This window comes from Myotis daubentonii, chromosome 14 (assembly GCF_963259705.1).
Source record: "Myotis daubentonii chromosome 14, mMyoDau2.1, whole genome shotgun sequence".
Classification (NCBI taxonomy): Eukaryota; Metazoa; Chordata; class Mammalia; order Chiroptera; family Vespertilionidae; genus Myotis; species Myotis daubentonii.
Window position 1 is genome coordinate 39,154,984 of NC_081853.1, and position 21,226 is coordinate 39,176,209.

The 21,226-nt window shown below is 37.7% G+C and overlaps 1 pseudogene; it reads left to right on the forward strand.

Annotated features, from left to right (window-relative positions):
• LOC132215439 (WD repeat-containing protein 53-like) overlaps positions 1 to 19,900 on the forward strand; it is an 83,862-nt pseudogene extending 63,962 nt beyond the window's left edge.
• Positions 19,901 to 21,226: the final 1,326 nt, after the last annotated feature.

The window sequence follows — 21,226 nt, forward strand, 5'->3', positions numbered from 1 at the left end:
GGGGTGGTGTGAGTAGGTGGAGTGAGGTATATCATAAACAATTTGTGCTACTCCTCAAGCAGAGACTAGTGGCTGAACTCAAAGATATTCCTGTCCTTCTGGATGGTGACTGCATTGTATTAGGAATGCCATTCCCACCAGAATACTCGACCTTCTCAATTTTAAATTTTGTACCCACTGCTGATGAGTCTATAGCTCTGCCTTCTGACTTAAGGAAACAATAGGTATGTGGGAGCCTTTATGCTATGGCAGTGTGAAATTAGAAGGGTTGTAGATTCCAGAAAGAACCACGTCTTTGGAGCCAAGGTTTTGGGATGTATCTAGAATCATCATGCTCTTTTGCACTTGGGACCTGTTTCAGGCTTGTGTATTGAGAGCAAACGCTATCTCAAAACTCACAAACAGGCTTGTTCCTTATAAACCAAAGAAGACTCTCATTATCTTGGTCAAGTTACTTGATAAATCTGTGTTACGGATTCTTCATATGTGGAAAGGATGACTAAGTGGTAGCTGCTGTTGTTGAAAGACCTGAGCACTGGATGTATTTTTGTTCAAGAATCATAAGACATGGAATGTAGTAGCACTTTTAAAATTAGGAATGTGCTGCACATACTGTGACCTCTTACGGGATTTTCACAAGGCACATCAACACAGAAGAGTTCCTGGAAAGTTCTGCAGTGAAGAAACCACTCAACCTAGTATTTACCAAATTTATTTGACCACAGAATATTATATTTTAATGTGTAAAAGCCATTCACATTCCACAAGACTCATTTTCTGTGAATTCAGTTGACTCTTGAACAATGTAGGGTTAAGAATGCTAGCCCTCCCCTGCACAGTCCAAAATCCATACGTAACTGTTGATTCTCCAAAAACTTAATTACTTATAGCCTGCTGTTGACTACAAGCCTTCCTGATAACTTAAGCAGACAATTAACATATATTTTGTATGTTATATGAATTACATACTCTATTCTCACAACAAAATAGGCTCGAGGAAAAAAATGTTATTAAAAGTCACAAGGAAGAGAAAATATATTCATATTATTTATTGAAAATTTTTGCATATAAGTGGACCCAAGTAGTTCAAACCCATCTTGTTCAAGGGTCAACTGTATATTTTTAGGAAACTGTATTCCAGAGCAAAGAATGGAATAGGAGTTTTATTTAAAATGAAAAACCAAAAAAGCAATGTGTTTAAAGTTCTTGAGCTATGAAGCATGTAAGGACAATTCGGTGGCTGCAAATGATTAGGAAAGTGGCTTAATAAAAACAGTAGAGTTGAAAAAGTGAAAAATAATGACCAATCATTTTCTTGCAGCCTCATCTTGCTTTCCTGCAGTGCACACTGGGCCTGCCTATGTGACCCAGAATTCAGCCCTTTCCTCATCCTTGTTCATGCGGTTGTTAGTGCTGGTTCTCTTCTCGCTCCTTAAGGCCTCTGTATGCATAACAGAACAGTATTAGGAATGTGCTATTTTTTAAATGGTTGACACTATTATAGATGTCCCCCCCCCTTCACCCCTGCCTTTGCCTACCTATAGCCAGTTCCAGCCCCCTCCCTCCCAGGCCTTCACCACACTATTGTCTGTGTCCACGGGCTATGCATATATGCATATAAACCCTTTGGTTAATCTCTACCCAACCCCTCCCCCATTCCCTCTGAGACTGGACAGTCTGTTCCATGCTTCTATGTCTCTGGATCTATTTTATTCAACAGTTTATTTTGTTCATTTGATTCCACCTATGAGTGAGATCATGCGATACTTGTCTTTCTCTGACTGGCTTATTTTGCCTAGCATAATATTCTCCAGGTCCCTCCATGCTGTCTCAAAGGGTAAGAGGTCTTTTTTACTGCTGCGTAGTGTTCCATGGTGTAAATATTCCACAGTTTTTTTATACATTCATCTACTGATGGGCACTTGGGCTGTTTCCAGATCTTAGCTATTTTAAACATAGGAGTGCATATATTCTTTCTGATTGGTGTTTTGGGATTTTTAGGATATATTCCTAGAAGTGGGATCACTGGGTCAAATGGCAGTTCAGCTTTTACTGAGCTATGACTCTTAACAAAGTTTCTCCAAAGTTATTTTGGGCCAAATCTCTATAACAAACATTTGAACTTGACAGCTCTATTTCTCTCTCCTGGTTGAGAATGTTCATTGCAAAAAACAAGCAATTGAGAATATAATCATTTTAAAAATCAGGACCTTCATAAAAATGTCCACTAGAATAAATGGCTCATCACTTATATGTAAATTCCTTCTCCCATTAACATTGCCATTGTTAAAACCATAATAGGGTGCTTATGTGAAGTAGAAGTAATATCACATCCCCTTAAACCAGTGCTTTTCAACCGGTGTGCCACAAGAATTTTTTAAAACATTCAATATCTGATTATTTAGTCAGGGGCAGTGGCCCTAGAGAATGAGATTGCTGTCATTATAGATTTCTCTGTATAATATCTATTCATTTAAAATATCATCTATGCTATTGGTAATTTTTTTTTCACTAAATAATCTTCCTCAATCATGCTCAAGCAGTATTTCTGGCATAAAAACAGGGCCATATGCGATCTTTTAACATGTATTTATCAGAAGTTCTATCAGAGTTTCTTTAATTAATACGCATTAGAATAAAAACATAATCAAATATTATTTAATTATTATTTTTTGTTCTCATGAGTCAATCTAGCTTATCATTTCTTCTCTAAACAATGGGGTCTGCTGTACCATAAACCAGTGGACTAACACCATTCCTGAACCCATGGGAACCAAACTGCAGTGACAGCAGATTTAGCAAGGCTGCCTTTAAAAATGGAAAGTGACTTTAAAAATCGTATAAAATAGGCATGACAGAAATGTGAATCAAGACACATCTTCACTAGAGACTCACAGAAGTATTTAGATTTCAAATTTCCAGATGTCAGTCTGTTACTATATTCCCTTTAAAATTGTATTGTAATTACCAATGTGTCAATCACTTTTGGCAGCTGGTGGGTAGGTACATTGCATTTGGATCTAACTTCTGATAAATAAATGGTGTGAATAATTATACATTATGTTGGGACTCAGCTTTTCTGAAACTTGCCTAGTTTTCTTTTTCCAGAAAAAGAAAACTGGAGGTGGACTAGAGAATGGGTACTCTTTTGGATCATATCGATGAATTGGATAGCATTTTAATTGGGTAGAAATCATTTGTAAATATATATATGTATATTTATAATATACATATATATTTAAATATATATGTGTATATATATAGTATATGTATTTTGTATAGCACATATGCTAGATGAATTTTATATACAATCTATGCTTAAAGAAATAAAAATATTCTCCCTTAATATTCTCAGTCACTTCTAAGAGAATGTTAATCCCATGAATTCTCCTCCTGAGATTCATTACCTGTTCATTCACATTTTCTCTTGTACAAAAAAAGAAAATGCATTTCAAAATATTTGGGGGGAAAGATATGATGATGTACTTCTCCATGTGCAAGTGGAAAAACACGGATGGTTTTTCACTGTCAGTCCTATTTCATTAAGGATGTTAGAGTCATGGTACCTGGCCTTGTGTTAGGACTAAAAATGTTCTTCATGGAACCTTAAGAGTTTTATTTATTTATTTATTTATTTATTTATGTATGTATGTATGTATGTATGTATGTATGTATGTATGTATGTCTCTGTTGCAAACTTGACAGGTATGGGATGGGGTAGCTTTAAGTAAATGATAGCTTCCCATATCTCAGTTTATGAAATAATTGAATGAATTAGTCTGTTTGGTTTTTCTTGCATAGAAGTAACCTCAAATATTTTAGGGTTTTACCTTTTAAAAAAAAAAATATATATATATTATCGATTTTTTTACAGAGAAGAAGGGAGAGGGATAGAGCGTTAGAAACATCGATCAGCTGCCTCTTGCACGCCCCCTAATGGGGATGTGCCCACAACCAAGGTACATGCCCTTGACTGGAATCGAACCTGGGACCCTTCAGTCTGCAGGCTAATGCTCTGTCCGCTGAGCCAAACAGGTTAGGGCAGTGATCTCAAATATTTATTTCCTCCATCACACTTTACTTTTTTTCGCTCCTCCCTTATGTCCTTACATAGGCTGCCCAGTAGCCACACGTCTATCACATAATAAGAGTTCTTCCCAGGCATCCAACAACGTCTGCTCCTGAATGTGATCCCACTATGCATTTTGTTTCCTATTTGTTTCTGGAATCCTTGGGTCCTGATTCGTGGGAGTGTTTCCTGACCACAGTTTTTCACTTGCCCTCTTCAAGCTGATAACTGACCTTATTATTTTATGATTGGAACTCATCTCTACTGAGTTATGCATGGAGGCCAATTCTTCATGCTGGAGTCATTTTCTGGAAGAGAAGGCAATAAAAAGTGTGAATCTACTTCCTCACAGGGCTTGTCAGCACGGCTGAACCACAGTGGGTTGTATTGAGTTATGGGTCCTATGTATGTCACAATGTTGTAATCAAACTCCCTGATTCTTTGATTATTTACTTTCTAGTTATGAGAGCTCACATCTCCTATTTTCTGTTCTCCCTTATTCAAAGTAGGTATTAATGGTTCAATTGTTATGCAAGTGGAATTATGTATCTCAGTTATGATTAGTTAGCTATAAGTTGCATAATATTGTGGGAAGAGTTCAGATTTGGGGTTACAAAATATATCATTTGAATGTGGACTATTTGTGGTGGCCTCTGTAAGGTCTTGGCAAGTCATTTGAACTCTCATAATCTCATCTATAACAATAAAATAATATTAACAACAGTTATGTTGTGTGGCTCAGTGGTTGAGTGTCAAACTATGAACCAGGATGTCACTGCTTCATTCCCAGTCAGGGCACATGGCCAGGTTGCAGACTCAGTTCCCAATAGGGGGCATGCAGGAGTCAGCCAATCAATGATTCTCTCCCATCAATGATGTGTCTGTCTATCTCTATCTTCCTTCCTCTCCGAAATAAATACAAATATATTTTTAAAATGTAATAGTACAAAAGCTAGTTCATAAAATAATTGCAAAGACCAATCAATAAGACCTCATAAATATTTAAGAATCAAGAAAGGCCAGGCCTTTAGCATGGAGCAGGAAATGAAAAGAGATTAAGTGAAGAATATGAGTCTATGTGATTCTTATTTTGTTTCTATTTCTTCTGCCAAAGAGAATTAGCTTTAAGTTCAAAATGGCAGAGCAAGTACAGTTAAGACAGACTTAAGGTCTCGTATTGGTAAAAAAAGAAATAGCAGCTTTTCTTTTGGCAAATGTTTATTTAATGTCTACTGTTTTTTAGACTCTGTTATGCACTAGGGATGAAGAGGTGAGGAGAACAAAGTCCTTGATCTTAGTTACACAGTCCTGTGGGAATGTCATAGGATAGCATGCTGCTATTTTCAAAGGAGTTGTATCCTAGGGTACTTTAGTGAAGTTGAAGAGGCTGTTTAACATAGTAACTGAACACTGGTTTTATGGTTATTGAATAAAGAATTGAATCCCTCTTGATTTTTTAAGACATTTTAAAGAATAGTAGATCTTCTAGACAGTAGGAAAAGAGCAAGTATTATCTCATTTTCATTGAGCTTCAATTCTTTATTTGTAAAATAGGGATGAGTCTTCAAAGAACTCCAGATATTTAGTAAGGCATCTTATTGTAGCCTTGAAATAAGTTGGGAAAGCTGTGAGATAGATTTGTAATCTGCAATTCATTGAATTATGATGACTCCAAAATGATAAATATTAGATTGAAAAAACCCTCAAAGGAGGACTTTTGTGGAAAAAGATAGGCTTTGTCCTTGGTTACATTTAGTACTAAATTTAATCAATGATTCAAATGAGCCTATGGAAGATACAATTATTAGATTTTTAGATGACACATTAAGATCTAAATAACACAGTTTAGGAGTAAAACACTTTTGAAAGTATCTAAATAAAAAAGAATGATAAAATATAAAATAAAATAAAATGTATTATGAATAGCTGCAAATTTCTGGGTTCAAAAAACCAACCTACATGAAAAACCATAGAAAGAGACTCTACCTAATTACAGGGAAAAACTTACTATCAGTTAAGAAATACCTACTACAGTACGGCTTACGTTTTGTAAATTCAAAAACTAACAGCATGATGTTGCTTCCAGGAAACTTAATATTCTTTATGTTGCATTCATAGATGTTAAGTTATTCAGAGCAAAGGCATAGTTTAGTTCTTTCTTCTTAGGAGAAAACAGAATTATGTTTACTCAGAGACATCTTATCTTAAGGGGAACAAAACAAGTTGGTTTGCTTCCATATTAGAATGGAGAAAATTGAAGTCAGATAGAGGTTAGCTAAATAAGCCACATTATGTTAATCTTGTGGCATCAAGACAAAATTTAGCCTTCCAGAATCAAGGATCTGTGAAAAGCTGAAATTTTAGGATTCCATGTAAATGAGTCTGGACTTAGGAAAAGCTTCTACCCTTGTATGAGATTGGAATTCTTTATTTTTTTTTAATTTTTGTTTATTTGAGAGGGAGGGAGGAAGAGAGGGGAGAGAGAGAGAGAGAGAGAGAGAGAGAGAGAGAGAGAGAGAGAGAGATCAATTTGTTGTTGCACTTATTTATGCATTCATTGGTTGCTTCTTTTATGTGCCATGACCAGAGATTGAACCCACAACCTTGGCATATTGGGATGATGCTCTAACCAACTGAGCTACCCGGCCAGGGCTGGAACTCTTTTTGAGCAATCAGGGGCAAGCCCAGTTATGGTTCTGGAAAAGGACGTGAAATGTTAGGGGAATCCTGAACTTCTGAAGTACTCAGCTGCTTTGGGCTGATGCCAAGGACCACCACATACGTAAGCTGTTAACAAAGCAACTATCTCAGACTTCACTTACTAATGGGAATGGTGCTCTTAAAATATTAGATGCCTTGTTTGGGGTTGGATGGAGAAGGACGTTAAATTTGTGTATGTTTGCCTTCAAGGACTCCATCTAAGTGGGCAAAGGAGAGAAGGAGCTGTTTAAATACCTGATCAAGCATTAAGCAGCAAGATGCTTTTGGGGGACTTATTCAAGCAGGAGTTTTATGACCACAGGATTTGATTTTGAAAAAATAAGTGTCGAATATATGAGCATTAGGACTAGATGGGTATGAAGACAGCATTCAACTTTATTGTGATTCCACACTCATATAGGTAAGCCTAGCTCTTACGTTTAGGCAAGCCTCATTTTACTGGTGTCTTTTATTTGCCTTTATAGTTTCTATTTATCCTAAGGACTTTGCCCATACTTTGAGACAAGTTATTTCCTAAGCACACAAGCAGAAGAATTTCTTTCTTTTTGCTTTAAAGAGATACAAAATGACCTATAACATTGGCTAGCACATTATTTCTGGCACAAGGTAAATGCAAAGAGATTTTGTGAGTAGCACAATTCAGTCAGCTGGGAATGAAGAACAATATGCTTTATAGAATACCCAAAAGCCAGATAGAAAAGGAGTGAAAAATGGAATAGTGTTGACTCCTTGGTATACACAGCTGTGCTCAGAACAGATACCAGGAAGGCAGCGGGTCTGAGAAGATAAGCTTGCTTTTCTTTTATTGAGCAGTTCTGTTGTGGAGGCAAGGTCAAAAATGCTAATAAAACAGCAAAAAAACCTGAGTCAAATTGTATAGACTACAAGGGCTTGTTCTTGGATGCTAATTAATGTTATTACAGGAGATGGCTAAAATGAGAATATTACCTACACGTAAATTAATAAGATTTGCAGAAACATTCCACAAGGGAGGAATCGCCTATGCTAATGTAGTATAAAAGAGATCGCCTCTGGCAAATGGTTCGTGGTAAAGACTTCTCTACATTATGAATAAACTCTAGGAAATTTGACTGAAAGCACGCCAGGAATCCTTAATTGAGAGGAAAATTGTTTGCACAGGATAAACTATGATGGCAAACCCATATGTCCTTTTTTTTTTTTATCTACTAGAGGCCCAGTGCATGAAATTTGTGCACGGGGGTGAGGGAAGGTATCCCTTAGCCTGACCTGCACCCTCTCCAATCCGGGACCCCTTGGGGGATGTCTGACTGCTGGTTTAGGCCTGACCCTGGCAGTCGGACATCCCTCTCGCAATCTGGACTGCTAGCTCCTAACCGCTCACCTGCCTGCCTGCCTGATTGCCCCTAACTCCTCTGCCTGTCTGCCTGATCACCCCTAACTGCCTCTGCCTGCTGGCCTGATGGCCCCTACCTGCCCGCCCCTGCCAGCCTGATCGCCTCTAACCGCCTCTGCCTCAGCCCCCACCACCGTGGCTTTGCCCGGAAGGAGGAATGAACGACTGGAAGATGTCTGGTCTATCTGGTCTAATTAGCATATTACCCTTTTATTAGTATAGATTTTGTTAATGCTGTATCTTCTAAGTATATTTCAAAACCTTCCATTCACCCCCTTTGCCCTAAAATACCATCTACTGCCAAGGTTTTTTATAATAGCCTCCTATGCATTGGTGCCTCTAGTTTTACTCAAGCTTGAAATATTCATACTGCAGATTTTTCTTATATACAAATCTAGAATAGGTCATCCTCCTGCTTAAAAGTAACCCTTCATTGGATCCCCACTGAATTAAGTTTATCGATACGTATTGTGATCCTTTATTTTCTGTTTGCTGTTTAATTTTCTATAATCTGGTCTTTTGCTTGTTCTTTCCCTGAAAAATCAATCACTGAATTTCTTAAAAATTTCCAAGTATCTCATATTATGTGTGTTATGCATACTCCTTCCTGTTTCTGGGTCACTTTACTTTTATTGTCTCTTCCTTTTTCTCTTTGCCTGATTAATTTCTAGTCTTACTTCAGTTCTCAGCTTATGTGTCATTCCACTGGTCTCTATAACTGGTTTAGCAGTTCCCCTACATGGCCACTGCACTTATTCATCTTATACTATAATTTCCTACTTATTCATTGACCTCTTCTACTAGATTTTGAACTCCCTGAGTCTAGGGACTGTGCCTTTCTGCTTTTTCTTTAGTGTCTAGATTACTAACCAATAATTTGTAATTTATTTGTTGAATGAGTAAATAAAATCAGAGTCCTAACTCACCTCAGCCTCCATATTCCATGGATGCTACTGGAATTTTACCTACCATATTGGTCATCTACATTCTCAACTAATTTTTAAAAAAAAAAATATTTTTATTGATTTCAGAGAGGAAAGGAGAGGAAGAGAGAGAGAAACATCAATGATGAGAGAGATTCATCAATCAATTGCCTCCTGCACGCTCCCCACTGGGAACCTAGCCCGCAATCTGGGCATGTGCCCCCGACTGGAATCGAACCCAGGACCTTTCAGTCTGCAGGCCAATGCTCCATCCACTGAGACAAACTGGCCAGGGCTCTCAACTAATTTTTATGTTTAAAACTGTCTTTATTTTCCACTATTCTTGAAAGAAACTTTCGATAGGTATATTGTTCTGGATTGCATTTTGAAGATATACTCCACTGCTTTCTAGCATTTAGTATGAAGTTAGTGGTAAAATTGCCAGATATTTATAGTTTTACTATTTTATGTCTTTGACTATTTTAAGGCCTTTTCTTTTTCTTTAGTATTCTGTAGTTCTATTATGGTACAAATAAATGTAGGTTTCTTTTTTTCGGTATTTATAAAGTTAGATAGTCATTGCATTTCCTTAACCTTAACATTTATGTCTTTAAAACTCTATATATCTCTTCAAATATTTCCCTTCCCCCCCTTTTCTCTCTCCTCTCTGTAATTTCAATTAGTCATGCAATAGATAGACTTGCTCCTTTCTCCTTCTTGTTTCCCAACTTTCCTATTTTCTATCATTTTTCCTTCTGTTACATTCTTTGAACATGATTATTTCCATATTCCAGTTTACTAAAAAACTCTTGATTTGCATCTAATTTGCTGTTTAGCCAATTCATTGCATTTTTGCACTCTTCTCATTCTAAGAAATTCTGTTTGTTTATCAAATTGGCCCATTGGTGTTTTATTGCTTTTACATCTTTAAATTACTTTTTATAACCACTTTTTAAAAAATTATATAAACACATTTACTCTTCTGTATAATTTGTGTTTATGGTATGGTCTGTGATTCAAACTTCCATGTTTTATTTAGGACCTCAGATTTTGACTTTTGTCCCAACAAAGCCCCAGCATGGTGTGGGCCATGTTGAGTTGGCACATGCTTCCAAGATAAATGCCATATTAACATTTAATTCTTTCTATATATTTTCTTTCTTGAAGTTTTTATTAAGCCATGAAAATTTGACCAAGCCTTCAATTCATTTAAAACCTCTAAGTCTCATGCTTTTTTACAAGTAAATAGAGAAAAGTTATAGTAGGTGATCTGTATTATGATTCTTTCAAATATTTTCTCAGTAACAACCTTCAAACTGTGTATTGTAGGGATGGATTAGCTGGTGACCTTACTGGTAAGGAGAGAAAGTTGGCAAGCCAAACCTTAAGAAGAATGCTCTGGGCAGCTCAGGGGAAACTCTGCTCTCACAGACTACTAATCAATGCTTGAGAACAGTTGCTTCATCCTGAAAGGAGGAAGTTTACAACTCTGTAATTTCATAAGCAAATTCCAAATGCTGGGAGAGCGAATATATTGCTTCTCCTATGTAACATCTTACAATGTAAAAATTATCACTTCAAGACAATATCTTCACACAAAGTAGAAAGTTAAAATGTGGCAATGCCAGGCACTCCAGCAAATTTTTTTTAATATATTTTATTGATTTTTTTATAGAGAGGAAGGGAGAGGGATAGAGAGTTAGAAACATCGATCAGCTGCCTCCTACATACCCCCTACTGGGATGTGCCTGCAACCAAGGTACATGCCCTTGATCAGAATCGAACCCGGGACCCTTGAGTCCTCAGGCTGACACTCTATCCACTGAGCCAAACCGGTTAGGGCTCCACCAAAATTCTTAAAAATTTTTTTTTATTGAATTTAGAAAGGAGAGGGAGAGGATGAGAGAAACATCAGTGGTAGAGAGAAGCACCATTTAGCCCCTTTGTCCCTCCTCCATGGCCCCTATTGGGGATCCAGCCTGCAACCCGAGCATGTGCTCCAATCAGGAATTGAAGCTGCAACCTCTTGATGCATGGGGTGATGCACAACTAACTGAGACACAACAGCCAGGGCTCCAGCAAAATTCTTAAGGCAAGAAAGCTTATTTGATATGATTCACATTATGCCTACAGGGTGCAGCTAGTCCATTGATATCAGTGCTGAGGCAGAGATGCCAATATATCTCCGCAGGAGGCCAACAGATGTAGACCCACTCTTTTAGAAAAAGTGCCGCTTCATTCTTCCCGTTATCTCCAGGAATTGCTGACCATCGTTAATGGGGTGTCATAAAAAATATGCCATACTATTGGTACGTAAAAGAAAATTTAAATAAATTGAATGGAACAATTACCACTGTAATAGTTTTATTATTCTCTCTTTACAGACCTTGAATAAATGAAACTGCTTTCTTTGCTCTGTGGAGATAAGCGATTTCACTCCCCAGTCTGAACTGCATGGCAGTGATGAACAGCTGTGAATGAATCAAGTACAGGGTAAATATACAAGACAGCAAATGATTTTTAAGCTCAATAGCCCATGAACAATAACTGTAATTAAACTCAATAAAGAACAAGAAAAGAGAAAAGATGCAGAGTGGAAAAAAACAAAACAAAACAAAAAACCCACCCCAAAACAAAAAGCCCCACCACAACAGCTAAACCTGGAAAGACAAAGAAACCAGCAGAGCACCGGAGAATTGCTGAGGCCACTCTGCTTTTCATTCACCGTAATTGATCGCTTTGTATGTCAAATACCCTCCCTCCCCCCAAGGGATCTAAAGGCTGCATTCATGGCCAATAGATCCTTGAATATATTTACTGGAATTCTGGAGTGGTAACAAATGACTGGGAAGAACAAAGCATCCCTTGAAATTCTTTCCTCTCCTTTTTTGGGTAGTCATTTCAGCAGGCAATTTTCTGCCTTTAATAGAAACACAGCATCGGAAAGTGTCTTCACTGGGATAGTTTGTCATTTTCCTTGTTCGCTCCTAGCTTCTTCTTATTTAACACATTTGACTCTGACATTATTTATCTAGTGTTTTTCTCCCTGGTCTCGTTCGTTTTTTTTTTTTTTTTTTTTTTTGTCTTCCTGTCATCTTTGTGGGATGTGCCTGACAGTTCCCTGATGTTCTTAGAGAATCTGACCATTGTATTTTCCAGATGCAACATTTAGAGCATATTGAGAAAGCCTAAGAAACATATACACATAGCTGTGTGGTTTTTTCCCCTAGAGTGCATGGAAATAGAAGGTTAGCATGCCAATTTCAGGAGCCACTTCTGGTCTTATTAATATGAAAGAAAAAGGTTTCATGTTTCTGATTTCTGCCTCAGAAAGCATCTTCCCCAATGTACATTTGATCAGTTTCAGGAAGCAGAAATTATCTGGCTGCAACTAACAGAGTATGTGAGAAAGATGTGAACAAAAATCAAATCAATGCAATGCAAAGGTTGATGACCCTATTTTGTTCATAAGTGATGGGAAATATAAACCTACTTCTCTCTTTTGTGAAGTAAATCGAATAAATTGAATAAAGTCATTTTAAATCAGCCAATGATAATCTCTTTCTCATGTGGCCATCACATTAGCCAAAATGAAAGCAAAAAGGATTCAATCCAAATTGAAAACAGTCTGAACCATCGAGTGTCCTATTGTCATTAGATTTTCTGTTTTGCAATAGGTTGGCACACAGCTCTGCAGGGTACTGCGTAACCTCCACAGGTTCTGTTGTTGTTTGGGAGGGTTTTATCATCATTTTTCAGACATGATACAACGAAAAGGGCCAAGGTTCCCAAGACCCATAATCCTAGATCCACATTCCCATGGGATCCATATGACCCTAGTCAATTACTTACAATTTCTGAAATTGTAATGCCTGTTCCAAAAATGAGGCTAATAGTAACCATTGAGGAGAATTGTGCAGTGGCTGCAGAATCATCATGTAGAGGATGCAAGACCATATCTAGTTTATATACTAGAGTTTTACATAGCATAGTATACGTACAGCATAGCAAATTTCTTGGCACATAAACTCAATATGTGTTTTAAGCCCCAGGCCTACTCTCCCTCCCTAGTTGTATCTTAACAATAATAGCTAATGTCAATCAAACACTTTTTATATGCTAAATAGTTTATTCTTGGTATGTCATTTATTTCTCAGCACATTTGGAATATTCATTTGTGATATTAAGCCACTGTGTTTTTCACTCACCACTTTGCATGTACACTGCTGGTAAGGTTCAGAAGGAGAAGAGTTCAAATTTGTCTGACTTTAGAACCCATGCCCTTTTTTTAAAAATAAGTTTTTATTGATTTTTTTAGAGAGAAAGGAAGGGAGAGGGAGAGAAAAATAGAAACATCTATGAGAGAGGAATATTGATATGCTGCTTCCTGCACACCCCCGACTGGGGATTGAGCCGGCAACCTGGGCATGTCCCTGACCAGGAATCAAACCGTCACCTCCTGGTTCATAGGTGGATGCTCAACCGCTGAACCACACCAGCGGGGCTGAACCCACTTTCTCAACTGCACTTAAACTTCTCTGCTTTCATAACACACTGAGGAGGGACAGGCGTTTTCCTCTCACCAACACCACTCCCTATTCCTGTGCTATGTAGTTGCCTGATTCCTGGCCCCAGTAGGTGAGCTGCTGGCTCTCAGAACATCTACTGCCCTATATTAGCCATCTATTGCTGTCTAACAAATTAGCACAGAACTGAGTGGTTTAAAACAATACAAATTTGTCATCTTGCAGTTTCTGTTGCTCAAGAGTCTTGGCATGACTGACCTCTATCCTCTGTTTCACAGTTACTCTCAAGTCTGTTAACAAGGTGGTGGCCCAGGGTCTGCTTTCTCACCTGGGAAAGGATCTGCTTCCGAGGCCACACATTGGTTGTTGGCAGCATTTAGATCTTCATTAGCTGGTGGACTGATGACCTCAGATCCTCACTGGCTTTTGCCCAGAGGCTACTGTTATAGGCTGAATTGTGCCCTCACCCCCAATTCATATATTGCAGCCCGAAACCCCAGTATGCACTTGGAGATGGGGCTTTTAAGAAAATAATTAAGGTTAAAGGAGGTAATTGTGGTGGATCTCCAATCTAATAAGACTGGTTTCCTTATAAGAAGAGAAAGAGACACCAAAGATCTCTCTCTCTCTCTCTTTTTTTTCTCTCCTCCTCTCCCCCTACATGTGCAGAGAAGGAAAGACCATGTGAGAACACAGTGAGATGGTGACTGTCTGCAACACAAGGAGAGAGGTCTCGCCAGAAACCAACCCTGATGACATCTAGATCTTAAACCTCCAGTCTCCAGAACTGTAAGAAAATAATTTTCTGTTACTTAAGACACTCAATCTCTGGTATTCTGGTATTGCCACCTGGGCAGACAGCTACAGCTACGTTTAGCTTCCTCATTACAGCCAAGTTAGCCTCTTCATTAAAGTGTGCAAGCTGAGAAAGCAACAGAGAGAGTCCATTAGCAAGACAGAAATCACAGTGTTAGACACCTAATCACAGATGTGACATTCCCTTAGGATTACTCCATTCTCTTGGTTAGATTCAAGTTACCCAAAAGGAGGAGATTCTACCAGAATGTGCATACCAAGAAGTGGGTATCACGGGACCCACCTTAGAAGCTGTCTACCGCACTCCCCCACTCGTAGGTGACATGCATGACCTTCCAATTATTTCTGTCACTTTGGAGCTAATGGCAGCTCTTGAGCACTAATTTCTCTCTTTATCTGACCATGTCATTGCTCCCTCTTGGTGGACTCTTTTGGAATTTTCTTATGAAGTTAGAGGGATACCTTTCTCTTCCTTGAGTCCAAATGAGTAGTTAAATAGAGGCCTGTCTACTCTGTGGATTCCCTTCCTCCCAACACATATACTTCATTTTTTTCTTTATAATTTTGGCCTGGACAGGCAAGGTTTGGGCAAGTTTCTCATTCCCTTAACTCTCTCTCCTCTTTCACTCTTCTCAATCTGTCAGAACTGGGCAGAACTTCCACTATGTTTTTTTTTCTTCCTGATTGGGAAAGAATTCTATTTTGTAAAATTCTGTGATCAAATTGTAAGAATTACCTCTTCATATTTCAAATGCAAGAAAGATGATAAGAAAATGAACACCCCCCCACCCCTTTTAAAGTTAATTCCAGTCTTCACCATTGATGTAGACTTTAAAATTCAACTGAGATAGGAGAAGCCAAATCTTAATTGTTTGCAGTCACATTGTAATTGCTGTCTGACACATACCTCTGGGTGAGGAGTAAATGAAAAGTCATAAATAAGAAAACACAAAGATAAAAAGGCACATTGATATTAAAAAAAAATTACCTGTTGCAGGGATTTTCTTATACAGGAAGGTAGAAAAGATCTATCACCTAAGGAATTTGTCTAATTCTCTGTTTACAAAGCTTCTCTATAACAATACTGGTGTGTGTGAAGGGTACAGCTTGGAGCAAAGCCAAACTGCTCTGATTCTGACAATAGGTAGCAGTGTGCCTGTTCTCAGGCTACCAGATTTGAAGTTGTACTCTCGTATCTGAATTCATTGCAGTTTCTTAGGAGAAGCAGTGTTAGGATTTTAGCAACAGTATTTCAAAAAGTGTTGGGGCACATGGGCCTCCAGGCCATGTGGACATGAGCTGGAACCACCATGTTGTCTGTTACCTGGAACATTCACAATCAGCCTGGAAGCACACATGCCAGGGCATCGAACCAACTCAAATGACGTCGCCTTTGCATCTGCTTCCTTGCAGATACAGACATGGGCTGATTTTTCTGTCCAGAAACAGGATCAAAATGGAAATAATACCTTAGAAAGATCTTTGAAAGATTTATATCAGAAATGTGATTTTTCATTACCTATTGAGTTTGTAACTTCGTTACTCAACTCAAGGCATCCGGATTTTTGTTGAATCTTTGGGACACAATGGAAAAATGGTTCCTGGGGCCTGGATTATGAGTGTGAGATACAGCTCCATTCAAGAGAGATCGGAAATTATAAATCTAGTTGCACTATGCCACATAAATTTCACATAAGTTAGTATTATCTATTCGCATTCATTTCCTGGGATTTGTGGAACACATCCTTGTGCTATTTTAGACGTGCTAGTGGTGTCATGCACTCATGCATTCTTTCAAACATTTAAGATTCAAGACACATTTACTGAGTGGTAACTACATTTCAGATCCTGTTGAAGGCAGTGAAAACTCAGGCAGATATATACTAAATGACAATACTGATGGAATGATAGTAGAAATTCTCTACTTCTTTATTCAAAATCCGATTTCCTACAATGCAATTTCATTATATAATGAGTTAGTTATTTATCAAGAAATGTGATGACACTTCTAATAATGACATTTTTTTTCTATTTAATGATCTGATGTTGACTAGGTAGAGGCAGGTATTTCTGTAGAAAATCATCCTATGTTACAGTATTTTTTAATTGTAAAGGATTTTAAAAACCATTTACTTGAGCTCTTTAGAGAAAAGAATTCAGTATATTCTATCAGATTCAGTGAGAATAATTAAGCTCATTTTATTTAATCCAATTATTGATTAGGCCCAGAATTGATATTACTTGAACAATGTCAATCAAGCAATAAAACTATTCTTGATCTATTATTTTCTATCCAAAAACATACCTTTCAATGCTCACAGGAGGGATAAAAAGGAGAAAACTCAAGACAATAAAACTGCCAAGTAAAACTTCACCTAATCTAACTATATACCAAGGAAAGATGTTTTGGTCGATATTCTTCAAAGATGTCCACCAACAATTTCTTTCCTTAAACATGTGCACATGTTGGTTGCCCTTCACATTAAAGGTAGAATATAATTGCCCTTCTCATGGATGTAGTATGGGTTTAGTGACTTACTTGAACAACAGATGGTGGTGATTCAATGTTCTGGGATGTACCAGGTCAAATCATAATTCCTTGAAACTTCTTCCCTGTGTCTCTGGAAGACTTACTCATCGGTGCTCCCTCTCTGGGACTCAAGCACCATGCTGTCAGAAGTCCATACTGCAGGTCAAAGACATGTGCCCCGTTTCTCTAATCAGAAACTCAACTAACCTTCCAGCCAACAGCTGTCATGGACTGTGAGTCAGCTGAACTTTCAGACTACTCCAGCTTCAGCTGCTATTTGACAAAGCATGTGAAAAATCCCAAGCAAGAACTGCAAAACTGAGCCAGGTCAATTCAGAGAACCATGGAAGATAAGTTGATGTTTTAAGCCACTAAGTTTTGAGGTTGTTATGCAGTTTCAACTGTGTTCATTCTGGGTCTAATCAATAACTTCAGAAAAAAAAAACCTAATGCTCCTCAGTAAATCTCACAGAATCTATTGAACACTGCTCTCCAAAGAGCTAAATTAAATGATCTTTAAAGTTACTCCCAGCTCTAAGATTCTCTAAGAAAAGATGACTTTTCTGCAGAAATATCATATCAGAACAGATGGCTACTGGACTTCTTGACTAGATTTGTCACTGCAGTATCAATTGGTTAAAAATGCAATTAATTGCAATGGAAGTTGTTCTTTCATTACAAAAATGTTCCATTAAGATCCCAGAACTCTGTGTGGACTCAAAACATCACAACCTTCAAGCAAGAATATGAAACCATAGTTTCTAGTATAGTGAGAAGCAAATTTGGGAATTGAGAAAAATTATTGTATATGGTCAACACTTCTTGTTGTTTCCTTCCCACTATCAAACTCAGTACTCACCGAAAGTAAGGATATCAGTCCTATGCTTGGTAACTTTTGAATTACTTTCTTTATTCAAGGCATGTTTGTTTTGTACTCTTAAAGAGGCAGCATGTATCGGGTACTTTCTACTAGGGTGGTGTTAACATTTCAATATTGCAACATTCCCAGTTGTATGATCTTAGGGAAATCATTTACATTTTTAATATCATGTTTTTCATCTAATGTAGAAATAGAAAATTCTGTCTTTAACGCATTTTGTTAATTCTGATTTTGAGTTTGTTATAAATAGAGACAATTATCAGATCATCATATAGAAAGGGAGCAGTACAGTAAGACTATGATGTGAATGGGTCTGAGAATCCAGCTGGAAATAGCAATACTTTCTTGTCTCGCTCAAAGACTTCATCTCATGGCATCATTGTTTATCATTGCTTTTTTTTTTTTTTTAACTAAATTTTCTTTCTATCTATTGATTATTCTCTACATAGTGTTCTGACTAAGCTTCAGAGGAAGCTAGCATTATTGGCTAAATTAATGATATTTTTGCACTCTGATCCTTGTGATTTATCCCCACTTCTGAGTTCATCTTACATGATCCCTAGTTCAGAGGAATTGTTAGATAAACACTGTTCAATAAATAAATGAATAAAGGAATGAGATGCTGGAAGCCACAGAAACTGTGTCCAAATCACTTGACATTTGTTACTCTTAACAAATTAAGTGAGGTAATTTATGAAAGTGTTCCAGTTCTAGTTCTGGCACATAGTTGAGCTCAAAAGATATTTGTTTTCCTACTTACTCTTCAGTTATTTTTAAAATTAATGTTGTTTTCCTATTTAAGAAATCATAGTAATAAAGAAAAAAAGATGTTTGGGGAATGGGAGACTTCCTGATGCTTCTGAAATCTATCATGTAGTCGGCCACCTACTTTTGAGAAAAAGAAAAAAAGAAAACTTATCCTTACAAGGCAACACTGTTTAGTTTTGTGGATAAACGGGCTCTGGGAGTGCTGAATTCTATGATTCTACACCCCCTTTGACATTCATAGACATTCTTAAGAATATTGATTATTATTCATAGTCTATAATATTTTTTCCTGGGAAAATGAAAGCAATAGCAGCATGGCATTCTCAAATGTTTAGAATAAAATCCTTGAAAACTGCATATTCTTGGGGTTGTGAATTCTCTTGAAATCTCTGTCAGTAGCTTCTTTGGAGGACTTGGCGAGGCCACGCTGGTATAATGGATGGTCATAAGATCTTGGTTCTTAGGAACAGAGAATACATGCTCTTTGTTCTTTCTTTTTTGGGGGGCCATAGTATGTCTCCAAAGACAGCACCTTGGCCTTTGAGAAGTTGTGTTCTCCCATACCAGAGTTCCTTCATTCTCAAGAAAACTGGATTCTATTTTGCTGTGGGAATCTTTGCCAGGAAAGGATTTACATTTGGATTGCCATTGCATTTGGGTGTTCTTATTTGATTCCCTACAGTCCTTCTTGCAGAGTTTTGGAACTGACCTAATGTAGATTTCAAAAAGTGCAAATTTAATTGAGTGATTGTATGTAATTGTAGTTTTGCCTGTCTCAGCATCATTGAAGACACAGATACAGAGAATTCACTGGGATTGGTTAGCTTTAAACCCTGCTCTAGCCCATTCTGTGTCTGTGGCATCACCTGGCAATAGTTTTAGTTATGGTGAAGAAGATGGTGATGGGAGTCATGTGAACAGGAACTGGGATGTAAGGGTCACACTTTGGGGATGTCCCGGGTCTGCTTTCTGCTGGAATCTTGTTTACTGGAGGGAATTATGGGAAGATCATGTTGTGGGATGTAAGCAGCGCAGTTATGAAAAAACAAAACAAAACACCAAAAACCTAAAACAGAAGAGTCCTACAAAACATACCCACAGAAAGAAAGCTAAAAGGGCAACTTATACCAAGCATGATGGAAATGCTAACACTTTAGTAACAGATGAAGAACTTGGCAAAACTTCCAAAGCTAAGTATTGAACACAGAGTACAAAAAAATAAAGGGATACCAAAATTTATTAGTAGCTGATCAAACTAGTGTATATATATATATCCTTGAAATAAATTTTAAATACAATAATAAACAGTTGAAAAATTGGAGGGGGGAGGTGGGACTTTTGTCTCTTTTTCTATACTTGGTTTCTAATCCTGGGAGTTTTGATTAATCAATATTTAGCCTAGCTGATAGCAGTTTATAGACAGAAATGAGATGGTTGCAGTTGTCCTTGATGTTTTAGCAGACCTGCTCATGATATGGCACTAAGAACACCCAATATTTTCTTTTAAGACTTTCTATTACCGTAATACTGCAGAATTCAGTGAGGAACTTGAGGCAATCATATCATAAGCTTATATTATCTAGGATTCTATCATGTAGGAAGAGAGCCTTTGGAGAAATGGGCCTCACAGTGTTTATTTTGCTTCACAGAAAAACTCTAAAAACGTTAGAATTATGTTGTTTCTTTTCAGCCCATGATCTCTTGAGCCAGCTTGTTTTCATAAACAGCTACAGAAAAGTAAAGATGAGACCAGGTGCACAATGAATATTAGATAAAGAATTTTAGGGCCCCCAAGTAAAACAAATATTATTAATGTAGAACAGGATTGCTGTTCAGTGAAGATTACTGAAGCAGAAAATAAGCAAGGGCTCAGCACATTTTTTTCAAAGTGGTTGCTATGATTATTATATTCTTATGACCACAAATAAAGAGAAAAAGTTGATTTCCATTTTTGTGGAATTGGCCCAGACCAGACCTAGAAAATAGAAAGAAGTACTTATAAAGATCACCTGGCCACAGTGGCTCAGTGGATGAGCATCGACCTATGAACCAGGAGGTCATGGTTCAATTCCCGGTCAGGGCACATGCGGCTCAATCTCTAGTAGGGGGTGTGCAGGAGGCCGCCAATCAGTGATTCTCTGTCATCATTGATGTTTCTACCTCTCCCTCTCCCTTCCTCTCTGAAATCAACCAAAATATTAAAAAATGAATAAATGTAACCCTTTGTCTTTCCCTTATTGGGCTGAGCCAGCAAGGTGGGAGGAAGATACAGTGGGACCTTGACTTATGATTGTCCCAACTAATGAGTTTTTCAAGATACGAGCCGTCTCTCAGCCAATTTTTTGCTTTGAGTTGTGAACTAAGATTCGGGTTATGAGCCAGATTCAGATACCCCACCGCTAGTTGGCACAGCGAACGTCACAGTGAACGCCACATCAGCCCAGCATCACGTGTCTCACTCGTTCACTTTTTGATTTGACATACGAGTAATTTGAGTTATGAGCTCTGTCACGGAACGAATTAAACTCGTAAGTCAAGGCCCCACTGTACATAATTTCAGAACATTCTTTCCCCTGGAGGTAGAGTTGGGCGGGTGATTGGTGGTGGTGGTAGTTCCG